Raw genomic sequence first — 15,125 nt, 5'->3', positions numbered from 1 at the left:
GCCTAAAGGACCTTTGGTGATGTCATCATCATGTGACCAGTGCAGAGGACTGGTCAAAGACCTGTAGCATATCCCTGTGAGGGAGCAGAGCTTCTGTGTGGTGCCTGGAGGAGAGGTTACTAGTGTTCTGGGATAACCCATTACGTCCTAGAAAAGCTGGGAATTGTAGTTCTGTCCTATTATATCCCTCTCTATGTAATTTAAACATATGCCCTAGTACAGTGGTCGGCAAAGTGCGGCTCGCGAGCCACAAGCGGCTCTTTAGACCCTTGAATGCGGCTCTTTGGTGCGGGCTCCCACAGCGAAACCAACCCATCCTGCACTACAGAGGAATCTTGCCTATGGGACACATTTGCGTTCCACAAAGCAAGAGAGGGTGTGTTGCTCCTGCACCGGGTCCAGAGTCCTGCCCTTGCACCTCCGTCACTGACCTGATATTAGTGACATTGCTCCGCCTCTCCCTCTCCTCAGTTGGACAGTGACCAGCAACCGGACGGCCCAACGTGGGCGGAGCTATAATAGCCCTGCCCCTTTTCTACCCGCCGCGATCAATGCTTCAATGCCCAGCATCAGTTGGATTGATACAACTGCACCATTGATGTGAGTAGCAGGGGAATCACTGCGGTTATATTCAGCTTTCCCAGACTGTGCACATGTGACCTGCAGTACAGTAGGAAAGCTGGGTGAATTATATCATGAAATGTCATCCAGCTTCCCTGCTATCCTGCATGGCACAAGTGCAGAGACATTAGAGTATGGGGGAGAGGCACAGCAGGAAAGCTGGGTGTATTGTATATGTGTGTGCGTCCATGTATGTGGTGACTGTGTGTATGATTGCGCCCCTGTATGTGGAGAGTGTGTGTATGAGTGCGTCCATGTATGTGTGGAGAGTGTGTGTATGAGTGCATCTATGTATATGGTGAGCACATGTATGAGTGCGTCCATGTATGTGTGGAGAGTGTGTGTATGAGTGCATCTATGTATATGGTGAGCACATGTATGAGTGCGTCCATGTATCTGGAGAGTGTGTGTATGACTGCATCTATGTATATGTTGAGTGTGTGTATGAGTGCATCTATGTATATGGAGAGTGTGTCCATATATGTGGAGAATGCGTGTATGACTGCGTCCATGTATGTGGAGACTGCGTCCATGTATGTGGAGAGTGTGTCTATCACTGCGTCCATGTATGTGGAGAGTGCGTGTATGACTGCGTCTATGTATGTGGAGAGTGCGTGTATGACTGGGTCCATGTATGTGGAGAGTGCGTGTATGACTGCGTCCATGTATGTGAAGAGTGCGTGTATGACTGCGTCTATGTATGTGGAGAGTGCGTGTATGACTGGGTCCATGTATGTGGAGAGTGCGTGTATGACTGCGTCCATGTATGTGGAGAGTGCGTGTATGAGTGCGTCCATGTATGTGTGGAGAGTGTGTGTATGAGTGCATCTATGTATATGGTGAGCACATGTATGAGTGCGTCCATGTATCTGGAGAGTGTGTGTATGACTGCATCTATGTATATGTTGAGTGTGTGTATGAGTGCATCTATGTATATGGAGAGTGTGTCCATATATGTGGAGAATGCGTGTATGACTGCGTCCATGTATGTGGAGACTGCGTCCATGTATATGGAGAGTGTGTCTATCACTGCGTCCATGTATGTGGAGAGTGCGTGTATGACTGCGTCTATGTATGTGGAGAGTGCGTGTATGACTGGGTCCATGTATGTGGAGAGTGCGTGTATGACTGCGTCCATTTATGTGGAGAGTGCGTGTATGACTGCGTCCATGTATGTGAAGAGTGCGTGTATGACTGCGTCTATGTATGTGGAGAGTGCGTGTATGACTGGGTCCATGTATGTGGAGAGTGCGTGTATGACTGCGTCCATGTATGTGGAGAGTGCGTGTATGACTGCGTCCATGTATGTGGAGAGTGCGTGTATGACTGCGTCCATGTATGTGGAGAGTGTGTGTATGACTGCGTCCATGTACGTGGAGAGTGCGTGTATGACTGCATCCATGTATGTGGAGAGTGCGTGTATGACTGCGTCCATGTATGTGGAGAGTGCGTGTATGACTGCGTCCATGGCTGCAGTATGAAAGGTACAGAGGCTAAAATACTTGTGGATATGTAGAGGTAAATCAGACATGTCTATTACAATTGCAGCGCATGCACTACTTTTTTGCAGTGTGGAGGCACAGCCAGAAGCACCACGGAAGCACTCTGTAGCACTCATATCCCGGATCCTGGACCCATTGAAGTAAATGGGTCAATGATGCGGGCTGCACATGGCTGTGTGCAGCCCGCATCCTGGACCCATTCACTTCAGCATGCGCTTCCTTCCTATATATTTTAGGTTTTAAAAATGTGGCTCTCAAAAAAAATTCAATCGTGGTTTTGGCAATATTTGTCTCAGTTGACAAAAAAGTTTGCCCACCACTGCCCTAGTACAGTCTGGTAATGCTGGGAGTTGTAGTTCTTCTGTCCTATTGTATCCCTCTCCATGTAATTTCAATTTATGCCCTAATACAGTTTGGCTATGCTAGGAGTTGTAGTTCTCTCCTCTTATACCCCCTCTCTGTAATGTATAATGATGCCCCATAATAAGTCTGACCATACTGGGGGTTATAGTTATTTACCGTATTTTTAAAGCTCTCAACCAGTACACTAGATGATGTCCTATAATAATCTAGACATGCTGGGAGTTGTAGTTCTCTCTTCTTAGGCTGGGTTCACATCACCGTTTAGTTTTCTGTTTTGCGTGCAGGACTTTTTTACGTCTAAAATAACAGATCCCCGACAGAAATGGCTTAAACGGATGCCAAATATGCAGAACTACAGGATCCGTTTTTTCTTTATTTTTCTGTTCATCTGACAGATCAGAAGAACGGAAAACTAAACGGTGATGTGAACTCGGCCTTAAACTCTATCTGTGTAATATCTACTTGTATCTGATAACAGCCTGGACATGCTGGGAGTTGTAGTTCTCCAATTTTACCTCTCCCTGTGTTGCTCCCTAATTTCCAATAATAACAATCTGGTGACGATGAGACTTATCGTTCCCTGGTCACTATTATACTGTTCTGCAGCCGCTAAGGTGTGTATTAGGCTTTGTTTACATCTGTGCTGGTGATGTTCGCTGTTCTGCCCTGTCATAGGAGCAAATCAACGAAAATCACTGCAGTTCTGGATCTGGCGCTTCATATACGACAAAACCCGACGGATCCCCCTGACTACAAAGAGATCTGACGGTTTTCTATCTGCCAGGTTATAAAATTGTGTCCAGAATTTATGACATGATCTGTGACTGAGGCCCCAACACAGATGTGATCAAAGCCTTTTATGTTCTCTAGCATCAGATTATGATGTTCTGCAGCAGCTGAGGTGTGTATTAGGAGGTTCTGCAGCAGCTGAGGTATGTATTAGGAGGTTCTGCAGCAGCTGAGGTGTGTATTAGGAAGTTCTGCAGCAGCTGAGGTGTGTATTATGAAGTTCTGCAGCAGCTGAGGTGTGTATTATGAAGTTCTGCAGCAGCTGAGGTGTGTATTATGAGGTTCTGCATCAGCTGAGGTATGTATTAGGAGGTTTTGCAGCAGCTGAGGTGTGTGTTAGGAGGTTTTGCAGCAGCTGAGGTGTGTATTATTAAGTTCTGCAGCAGCTGGGGTGTGTATTATGAGGTCCTGCAGCAGCTGAGGTGTGTATTATGAAGTTCTGCAGCATCTGAGGTGTGTATTATGAGGTTCTGCAGCAGCTGAGGTGTGTATTAGGAGATTCTGCAGCAGCTGAGGTGTGTACTATGATGATCTGTAATGGCTGAGGTGTGTATTAGGAAGTTCTTCATCAGCTGAGGTGTGTATTAGGCGGTTCTGCATCAGCTGAGGTGTGTATTAGGAGGTTCTGCATCAGCTGAGGAGTGTAGTATGATGTTCTGTAGTGGCTCAAGTGTGTATTAGGAAGTTCTTTATCAGCTGAGGTGTGTATTAGGAAGTTCTGCAGCGATCAGAAAAACATCAGTTGTGACTGGATAAAATCCTTTAGATTTCTATGTCTGCACTTTGGAAAATGTCCCTGTCCTGTTCCTCTGCCAGCATGCGTCGCACTGTGACCTGACTGACCAGTCCAGAACTGACCTGATCCCGCACCGTCAACAGACTTCAGACAGGTGCTGTGAAGATCTGCCCCAGGCTCTCAGCACAAATGGTTAGTCAGCATCAGGGAGAAGGTGAAGCAGAAGCAAGCAGTCCATACCTACCCGCCTCCGACTCCTGCTGACAGCGCCATCCAAAGGTTCATCTGCAACTTACTTCTCCCCGACGAATGCTTCCAAGGCACGGGGCTGGAACCTAGGCAGCAGCGCAGGCACCCCGCACGCTGATCGGGAAAATCAGCACAAGCTTCATATAGGTGTTGTGACTTTTCACAACATCTTCTGGTAAGAGTTTTTATCTATCTCTTGCACCTATTATCATACAATACCACACATGAGGCGCTGCCTCCTATCTCTCTTTTATCTTAACATAAAATGTTGGATATATTTCTCTCTTGAGTATTTGTACTGCCACTTTAAGTTATTTAAGCACTTTATGATCTCTTTGAGAGGTATATCTAAGATTTGACCAATAATTCTACTGATCTATATGCAATTTGTATGGATTGCTATTTGTATGCTATTGGTAGTTTGCGATTGGTGGAACTGTAAGTAAACACATAAAACCAGTTCAGTATACAGTTCTAGACACAATACTAACAACATGAACATTATATAACAGTTTTAACTACCTATTTTGGCCTCTTGTTCCCACAAAACTCAGCTCTCAGTGGAGTGAATGTCTCTTCAGCTCCTGTCTCTGGTGAATAATGATTCTAGCCGCAGGAGCTGGGGGAATTCCCAGACAGGCTGTGTGTGAGGCTGGCTGTGACTGGTGAAAACTCTTGCTGTATGACAAGCTGGCTGTGATTGGTCTAGACTTCTGACCAGCAACAACAGATCAACACTGCTTTCTGTTGTTACATCTGTTGTTACATTATAAATTGAATCTTATAGGCACATTATGTTTTCTGCTTCTGTGAACACAAAATATAACAGTTATATGCCATCCAAAACATGATGTCACAGTAAATAACTCTGCTTTTGTCTTTAACACATAAACATAGGAACTGTATTAAGGTTATTGGCAGGTCTAGCTGTATGCACATATAAGCTATACTAGCAACCTAGGACAGGTCTTAGCTGGCCAGCTACACTCCCATCAAAATTTCCTATAATGCTATGTTCTTAGCAGTAGGACTTGAACATTAATTTGAGGAATTTTCCATCAGGTTCTCACCTTTCAAGTGTCTTTTATCACTCTCAAGTAGAACAACTAACTTCTGTATAGGACGTTCCAACTTGAGTGAAGTAGTGAGACGGTTTCCTTTTTTGTCAAGTTTTCAGTCTCCTATTTGTAACAACACTCTTCTTACTAGTTTATCTTTATCCTTTTGAACTCTAGAACTTTGGCCAATTTCCATTGACTTCTAGGTAAATCTTCTTCTTTCACTAACACTATGTCACCAACTTGGACATTTTTCTGGGTGTTTGGCATTTACTTCTTAGCATAAGATTGGCTTAGTACCATTTCCTCCATCTATTCCAAAACTGTTCTGATAGATATTGAACTCTTCGCCATCTCCTTTTGGCATATAAATCCTCTTTGGTAAACTTGCCAGGCGGTGGCTGTATGTAATCAGACTTAAGGTGAAGTAGATGTTTGGGAGTTAAAGGGTCCAAACTTGTTAGATCGTTGATGTTATCAACTGTAAGTGGACGACTGTTAACAATAGACATTACTTCATAGAATAGGGATCTAAGTGGCGCATCATCTATTTTTCCGGCATTCTTTTTCAACACTGAACTTGACACATTTCTCACAGTTCTGATTTGTCTTTCCCAAATTCCTCCTGTATGGCTTGCATGTGGAGCATTCATATGAAACTGTGTCTCTAACAAATATTCAGATACTTTTTCTTTATCGATCTCTTTATAGCTTTCGAGCTTCAATTCATTCTTTGTTCCTACAAAATTAGATCCTTGATCAGATCTAAGCTCTCTGGTGGTACCTCTAATGGCTGTGAAACATCTTAAGGCGTTGATAAATTCGTAAGTTGACATATCTTCTAACATTTACAGGTGAATTGCTCTGGAGCTTAGACATGTAAATATTAGTCCATATATCTTGTACTCCTTGCGGTTCTGTTTGGTGATGAATAGGCCAAAACAATTCATTCCGCTATAAAGAAACGGTGGTGATGGGTTTACACGAACTGCCGGTAAATCTGCCATTCTTTGTTCTTCTGTAGGTCTACGTGCGCTTTCTGCAGACTACACATTTACTTATATACTTTGTTATACCTTTGCTACCTTTCACAATCCAGTAACCACCTTATCTCAAACAGTTTTGGGTAAAGCTTTTTCCTTGATGCAAGGATATGTTGTGGTAGTGATCAATAATCAATCTTGTGAAGGTAGAGATTTTGGGTAGAATTGCTGGATGCTTCACTCTGCTAGGTAACAATTAATTTTCCAGTCTCCCTCCCACCTTCAGTATACCATCCTGCAGAACAAGTCTAAACTTGTACAATGGGTGGTTGTTTGGAAGCCTTTTAGGTTCTTGACTAAGTCTCTTCAACTCTTCACTGTAGAATCTGTAGACTTATGACTCTTTCTTCAGCTTTAATTCTTTCTTCTACATTCAACAATTCCTTCTTTCTGAGTCCCTTTGCCAAACGTTGAATTCGAGCTACTACGTTTATGACTGTATTCCATTTTGAACATCTGGCTAGTCTTTCAAGTATGTCATCTTGACACTTGGCAGCAGTGCTCAATGTTTGTACAACTTTTACTTCTGGATCACCCATAGACAATTCTGTGTAACCTATATGCTGGTGCTCCGCTGCTCTAATGTGCTCTTTACTGTGCAAGTTGAGGAGCGCTATCGCTTTGCCCTCTGAGGGCAATAGTTCCACTGTGGCAGGCGCAGCACTATGAAGTGCCTTTTGCGCTGTGGCATTAGAAGAATTTTGATATCTTTGACTTTTGGTCTAACCAGACTGTCTATTACTCTGTAATTCCTCTAGTGCCGTTCTATGGAAACAGTAGGTTTAAAGAGCACACCAAATGCTTCAAATAATTTCTTTATTAACTTCAACTATTCTTCATATATAATATTGCTACCTCCGCAGCAGATAGTCCATGCATAAGATGGTGGGTCAACTGCTCAATCTTGTCATTCAACATAAAATGGTGGATTTATTTATCTCTTGAGTATCTGTACTGTCACTGTCAAGTTATTTAAGCACTTTATGGTCTCTCTGAGAGGTATATCTAAGATTTGACCGATAGTTCTACTGATCTGTATGCAATTTGTATGGATTGCTATTTGTATGCTATTTGTAGTTTGCAATTGTATTTGCAATTGTATGGTTGCAATTGGTGGAACTGTAAGTAAACACATATAACCAGTTCAGTATACAGTTCTAAACACAATACTAACTATATAAACATTATATAACTGTTTTAATCACCTATTTTGTCCTCATGTTCCCATAAAACTCTCAGTGGAGTGAATGTCTCTTCAGCTCCTGTCTCTGGTGAATAATGATTCTAGCAGCAGGAGCTGGGGGAATTCCCAGACAGGCTGTGTGTGAGGATGGCTGTGATTGGGGAAAACTCTTGCTGTATAAGAAGCTGGCTGCGATTGGTCTAGACTTCTGCCCAGCAACAACAGATTAACACTGCTTTCTGTTGTTTCTGCTGCATCACTGAGCTTACCTTACATTACAAATTGAATCTTAAAGGCACATTGTCTTTTTCTGCTTCTGAGAATATAAAATATAACAGGTATATGCCATCCAAAACATGATGTCACAGTAAATAACTCTGCTTTTGAATTTAACACATAAACATAGGAACTGTATTAAGGCAATTGGCAGATCTAGCTATATACACATATAAGCTATACTAGCAACAGGACAGGTCTTAGCTGGCCATCTACACTGAGCTACCAGTTTCATCTAGCGGTTGTGTCTTGACCAGAAACCCAACGGTTCTTGAATGGTTGACTCGGTCATCCATTTGTCCCAAGTTACATCAGACACCCCAGCCAAGAGTCGATGGGTTCCTCTGACACAATGCTTAGTTGGCATGGCCTGGGAGCAGGCCCTGTGCCCCCACCTGTCCTATACCTTCCTCTGTCCTTTTCAGTTCCCTTAACGCGATTATATGCCCTAGGCTCGGCTCCTCTTTTCAGCAAGGAAGAGATACTAGAGGACAGTCAGCAGTTACTGCCCAGCCAAGATCTGGATGAGACCTCCGCCGTTTCCTCTGGTTGGCGGGCAAGCAGTGATTAGGAAGTGGCGTGAGAGCTGCTGTTGGAGGCGGTCAGGCTTCTGACCCAGAGACGGTTGAGGTGGACATCAGTGAAATGAAAACAGTACTCGATGATGATGTAGCTGATCGCACTTGGGAGCCGAGTGACAAAGGGGCTTCATCATAATCGACAGAAGAGGGTGACAGCTTGTCCGTGAGCCAGCGGTGGAGCCAGCAAGTCGCTAGCATGGCCGGGAGTCAGCAGAGTGGCAGCAGTGGGAGGTCGGTAGCCAAATGTGCCCAGGGTAGACCACCCACTTCACGGAAGCCTACCTGCCTGGGACATAGCAATGCATGGGTTCACGGAGGCAGCAGCGGTAGCAGTCAGTCAGTGTTGGGGGTTAAATCACCTACTCGGCGGTGTGGCAGTGTTTTGTTAAACTGCCGGAGGAAGTGAGCGTGGCCATATGTACCATATGTAGAATCTGTAGACAGAAGGTGAAGCGTGGCCAGGCTACCAATGTTGGCGTCAACATATGCAGCGTCATTATAACGTGGCCTGGGATAAACGTGACTCCGATGTGGTGGTCCAGCCTGCCGCAGCAACTGCTGCATCACCCAGTGGCACACACCCAGTTTCAGGCAGTCAAGGCACCACCACCTCAGCCGAAGGGAGCTGTCTGTCCTTCCCATCTTCTGCTGGTCCTGATGCTCCTCCTACTCCTCATCAGTCATTCATCAGCAATCGATCACCGAAGCGATTGCCAAGAGAAAGAAATATGCTTACACTCATCTAATGGTGCAGAAGCTGAACATGCTCCTGTCCAAGTTTCTGGTGCTGCAGTCCCTCCCTTTCCAAGTGGTGCACCTTTCAGAGAACTGATGGCTTGTGCCGAGCCGGGGTGGAGAGTCCCAAGCCGTCATTTCTTTGCTAAAAAGGCAGTACCGGCCCTGCACACAAATGTAGAACAGAAGGTGGGCCAGTCCTTGAGTCTGTTGATGTCTGCCAAAGTGCACGGCAGCGCCGACGTGTGGAGCCGTAACTGCGGTCAGGGACAATACATGTCCTTTACGGCCCACTGGGTAAATGTGGTTCCTGCACAGCCACAACAGCAACTTGGCCAGTTGTCGGAGAAATCAAATCCTGGATTTCTCCGACAACTAAAAATCGGAACCATGGTGACCGACAACATTAAGAACATGGTGTAGGGCTGAGCCATGCGCCCTGCATGGCACATGTGTTCAATCTGGTTGTCAAGCGGTTCCTGAAGTCTTCCACCTATCTGCAAGTCATCCTAAAAATGGCCAGGAAACTTTGCATGCACTTCAGCCACTCATACACCGCAAAGCACACCCTCCTTGAGCTGCAGCGGCAGAACGGAATCCCCCAACATAGGCTGATATGCGATGTTTCCACCCCTTGGAATTCCACCCTCCATATGTTGGACCGAATGTACGAACAGAAAAAGGCCATCAACAATTTCCTGATGATTCAAGCGGACAGGAGTACTCACCTGTGTAACTTCGATGTCAGCCAGTGGCAGCTCATGCATGACATCTTCCTTTGCTCAGGCCCTTTGAGGAGGCCACATTATTTGTAAGGACTATGGGATGAACAATGCCATTCCACTGCTTCATGTCCTGGAACAGATGCTGGTAAATCTGGCTGGTCAGGGGACTGGAGACGTGGCGCCTAGATCTCACGGCCACATGAGCCCTGTGGGGGCTGAACTGGAGGAGGAGGAGGACATTGTAGCACAAGCAATGTGTAGCGAAATGCGTGTTTTTTTACACAGGTAACAGGAGAGGAGGAGCAGGAGCCGCCAGAGGAGCTACAGGGAGATGAGGAAGATGAGGCAGAGGACCCAGACACACCGTGGCAGTATGCAGTGGAGATGGAGGCAGGGAGTCCCTCCGAGTCACTTGTGCAAATGGCCCGCTGCATGCTCACTTGCTTGGGTAGTGATAGCTGAATTGTCACCATTCGGCAGAGTGATGACTTCTTGCTCTTCACCTTGTTGGACCCTCACTGCCGGTCCAAAATGGGTGCCTTTTTTACACCCACTTAAAGGGAAGACAAACTGAACTACTAAAGAGACATCCTATGTAGTCAGTTGGCCGCTGCCTATCTGCACCATCCGTCATCCTCTCGCAGATATGACCGGGGGGGCCTTCAGTGCTCAAATTCCACTGCCATGGCTGCTGGGTAGGGGTGGCCGGAGCAGTACCAGCTCCATCATCAGCAGCCGGAGTCTAGAGTCTCTAATGAGCAGCTTTCTTCACCTGCATAGTAAAGAAACTATTCACTAGCAGCTCGACATAAAGCAGAACCTGAACCAGCAGGTGGTGGCCTATTTGGAGTGCACCCTGCTAGCCGTCATTGAAAATCCGCTGGACTACTTGGCAGCCAAACTGGATTTGTGGCTGCAACTGGACGAGTTTGCCCTGGAAAAGCTTTCCTGCCCGGCCAGTAGTGTGGCATCAGAGCGGGTGTGCGGCGGGTGGCCATAGTTACTTCAAAAAGAATTCACCTGTCCACCCAAAATGTGGAGAGACTGACCTTTGTCAAGATTATTCAGGCGTGGATCAGCCAGGATTTTCACCCATCAATTCCCGATGCATCAGACTAGATCCTCCATGGTACCACACCAACACTTTGACAAAAGAGACTAGTTTCTTCTGACTACCTGCCTCAGCTACTATTCTGATGCTGCCACATGCCTGACGCCACACATCTGATGCCAAGTGCTCCGTTTTTCACCCACCATCTTCAACATGTAGTAGTATTGCCACCAGTCTCCACACTATGTCACCTTTTCACTTTGTGGCCTCCTGATGCTGCTGCCACCTCCACACTATGTCGCCTTACCACTCTGTGGCCTCCTCATGCTTCTGCCACCTCCACACTATGCCACCTTGCCACTCTGTGGTCTTCTCATGCTGCTGCCACCTCCACACTCTGTCACCTTGCCACTCTGTGGCCTCCTGATGCTGTTGCCACCTCCACATTCTGTCACTGGGTCATTCTGTGGCCTCCTGATGCTGCTGCCACCTCCACACTATATCACATTGCCACTCTGTGGCCTCCTGATTCTGCTGCCACCTCCACACTATGTCACCTTGCCACTGTGGTCTCCCCATGCTGCTGCCACCACCACACTATGTCACCTTGCCACTTTGTGGCCTCCTGATGCTGCTGCCACCTCCACACTATGTCACCCTGCCACTCTGTAGTCTCCTCATGCTTCTGCCACCCCCACACTGTCACCTTGCCACTCTGTGGCCTCCTAAAGCTGCTGCCACCTCCACACTATGTCACCTTGCCACTCTTTGGTCTCCTCATGCTGCTGCCGCATTACCACTATGTCACTGGACCACTCTGTGGTCTCCTCATGCTGCTTCCACCTCACCACTATGTCATACGGCCACTCTGTGGACTTTTAATGCTGTTCCCACCCTCCCGAGTTCATGACTGGGCCACTATTTAGCCTTATTCGCTTGGCTGACATCATAATTTATTTGACCCTTCTTCTGATCTGTCAGAAGGAAGGTAAAATGAGATTCACAATGGAAAATCTCTGTGTAGCAGCTGTAAGGCCTGTGTGGTCCCATCAGAATTGACTTGTGATTTGGTAGCCAAAAGAAGAGATGGACTTGCGGTTCGCCCGGCAGTCGTTTCGCAGCGAACTTTGCTTGTTCGCGGTTCACCGAACATGCGAACATTTGGCAATGTTTAGTCTATTGTGGTACTTGTGGTCCGCTGCGGGCATCCTCCACTGTCTGTATGCATTTTTGCTGGGGATCGCCATTAGCAACAGGCCACAAGTGCAGGATTTGCTCCCCTATATATACATGCACAACTGCATATGGGTTTGAGCACTTCCTGCCTGTGTAACACCACTGCATTTTTTTTAATATTTGTTCCCCGCTGTTGCTGCCTACTCCGACATCTCTAAATCTCCTAACAAAGAATGGTCCCTGTCTTATGTAAATACAGTTGCATAAAAGGCCTTTTCTGTACGGTGAATGCCTAATGTTTGTGGCCTGTACTCCACTGGCCTGCAGTAAAATTGTTATCCAATGACCGTGTAATATACCTCCAGCCACATAATCACTTGATCTTTTCTGTACGGTCAATGCCTAATTGTTGGGGCCTCGGAGGAATTCAACACCTCTGACGACCACGTGTTATCGAATTTCACCTATTATAATTTTGGGTTTATTCAAGAGTGGGAATTTCGTTAGCCATTTTTTCATCCAATTTTATATTTTTTGTTCTTTAAAGCATATGTATTTGTACTAGCCTACAGTAAAATTGTTATCCACTGACCATCTAATATACAGTACCTCCAGCCACATAATCACTTGATCTTTTCTGTCCGGTGAATGCCTAATGTTTGGGGCCTGTACTCCACTGGCCTGCAGTAAAATTGATATCCAATAAAAGTCTAATATACCTCCAGCCACATAATCCCTTGATCTTTTCTGTACGGTGAATCCCTAAGTTTTAGGGCCCGAACTCCCATGGCCTAAAATCAAATTTTTCTAGGCTCCAGCAGGGCACATTTTTGAGAATTTCCCTTTAAGACGCATATTTTTTGTGGGACTGTTTGTCATTGATCCCCCTCTAGTATGTCACTGTCCATGTTGTGGGACTATTTGTGCACTTCTAGTAAGTATTTGGTGGCTGCAAATATAAGCTGAAGGTTTTCCAGGTTTGCCTGCCAATAAAGTGAATGGGGTCCGCCGCGAAATTGCGGTTCGCGAACATTTGATCTTGTTTGCGCGATCGTGTTCGCAAACCGTCCTGGCCGATGTTCATCCATCACTAGCCAAAAGCAGGAGTGGGTACAAAACACAAGTCACGTGTCATCTCTGTTTTGGAGCCACTCCTGATTTTTTGGGCATTAGCAATAGTGATGGATTACTGACCAAGTGCTGACCGAGTGAAGGCGGATGCTTCACAGACAGGATCAGTTTTTTGTGGGTTATTGTTCTGATGGATCAGAGGAAGGGCAAAATTATCAGTGACGTCAACACAAACTTACTTCTGACACCCTCTCCACTGTGTCAGGAGGACTCTACTTGTATAAACGTTTAATAGAACAGGTTCTGTTGACATCTATGTGGAATAAAAAGAGTGCGCTTCTTCTTGGTGCTAACATCGACCTGTAAGGTTGAGTTCATACTTGAGTTATTTGGTCAGTTTTGGCCTGTGACTGCCCAAATAAGTGAAGTGTGCCCTGCATGTCATACGGACTCACAGTATTATTTCACTACCAAAGCAGACTCCCTATGCGTGTTACTGCAAGGCACAGTGTTCTACACCACTATATAGGCTCTCTGCATTCTGGAAATAGCCGTTTTTAACAAAATTCGCAGAGAATATATTCGGATTGAACCAAATTTTTCCCGAAAAATTGGGCGAACTGTCAAATCCAATTTTTAACATTTTTCTCATCTCTAGTTGAAACGCGGCAGATTTATTCAGGAGGGATATTGTTTTCGACATTTTTTAATAGAAGAAATAAATATTTTCTTGATTTTATTAGCTGGATCCATTTTTTCTTTTTGACAGTTCAACTTACCCTGCTTCTCCTGCTGGTCCATCAGTCTGGACACCCTGCCCCTTCTTTCCTTACCTGCAGCGGCCCCTGGAGTTACATCTTCCTCCTTCTGCTCTGGCCGGCCCCTCCATTCTTCCATAGGGCATGTGTCCAATATTCACTAGCCAATGGCTGGTAAACCTGGGGTGTTCCTAGCATGCTAGTCCCTGCAACGGTGTTCTTTTTGTCTGCCAGTTTACCAATTTCTGCCTAATTCTCGACTCTGACCCTCTGCTTTATTCTTTGGTTTCCCCACCAATGTAACAAGAAATTTGATTTGTTATGAATTAATTTGTCACAAATTGCTATAAATCAGTTATACCCATAGGTCATTTTATGTGATGGATTAGAACACAATAGTCTAAGTTGGTGAAGTGAAATGAGAAAAATATATAAATAAAACTATTGTTTAGAAATACAAAAAAAATGGCATGTGTGTATGTATTTAGGAAGCCCATAAAAAGCTCTGGTGCAACTAATTACCTTCAGAAGTCACATAATTAGTAAAATGATGTCCACCTGTGTGCAATCTAAGTGTCAAATGATCTATCATTACATATTACATATAAACACCTAGAGGCTGCAACACCTAAGCAAGAGGCATCACTAACCAAACACTGCCATGAAGACCAAGGAACTCTCCAAACAAGTAAGAGACAATGTTGTTGAGAAGTACAAGTCAGGGTTAGGTTATAAAAAAATATCCAAATCTTTGATGGTCCCCAGGAGCACCATCAAATCTATCATAACCAAATGGAAAGAACATGGCACAACAGCAAACCTGGCAAGAGACGGCCGCCCACCAAAACTCACGGACCGGGCAAGGAGGGCATTAATCAGAGAGTGAGCACAGATACCTAAGGTAACCCTGGAGGAGTTGCAGAGTTCCACAGCAGAGACTGGATTATCTGTACATAGGACGACAATAAGCCGTACACTCCATAGAATTGGACTTTATGGCAGAGTGGCCAGAAGAAAGCCATTACTTTCTGCTAAAAACGAAAAGACACGTTGTGAGTTTGCGACAATGCATGTGGGAGACTTCCAAAATGTATGGAGGAAGGTGCTCTGGTCTGATGAGACTAAAATTGAACTTTTCGGCCATCAAAGAAAACGCTATGTCTGGCGCAAACACAATGGATGGTGCTAAATACACTCTGTGCGTGATT

This window comes from Bufo gargarizans, chromosome 10 (genome assembly GCF_014858855.1).
Source record: "Bufo gargarizans isolate SCDJY-AF-19 chromosome 10, ASM1485885v1, whole genome shotgun sequence".
NCBI lineage: Eukaryota > Metazoa > Chordata > Amphibia > Anura > Bufonidae > Bufo > Bufo gargarizans.
Note: the sequence above shows the minus strand (reverse complement) of the source record.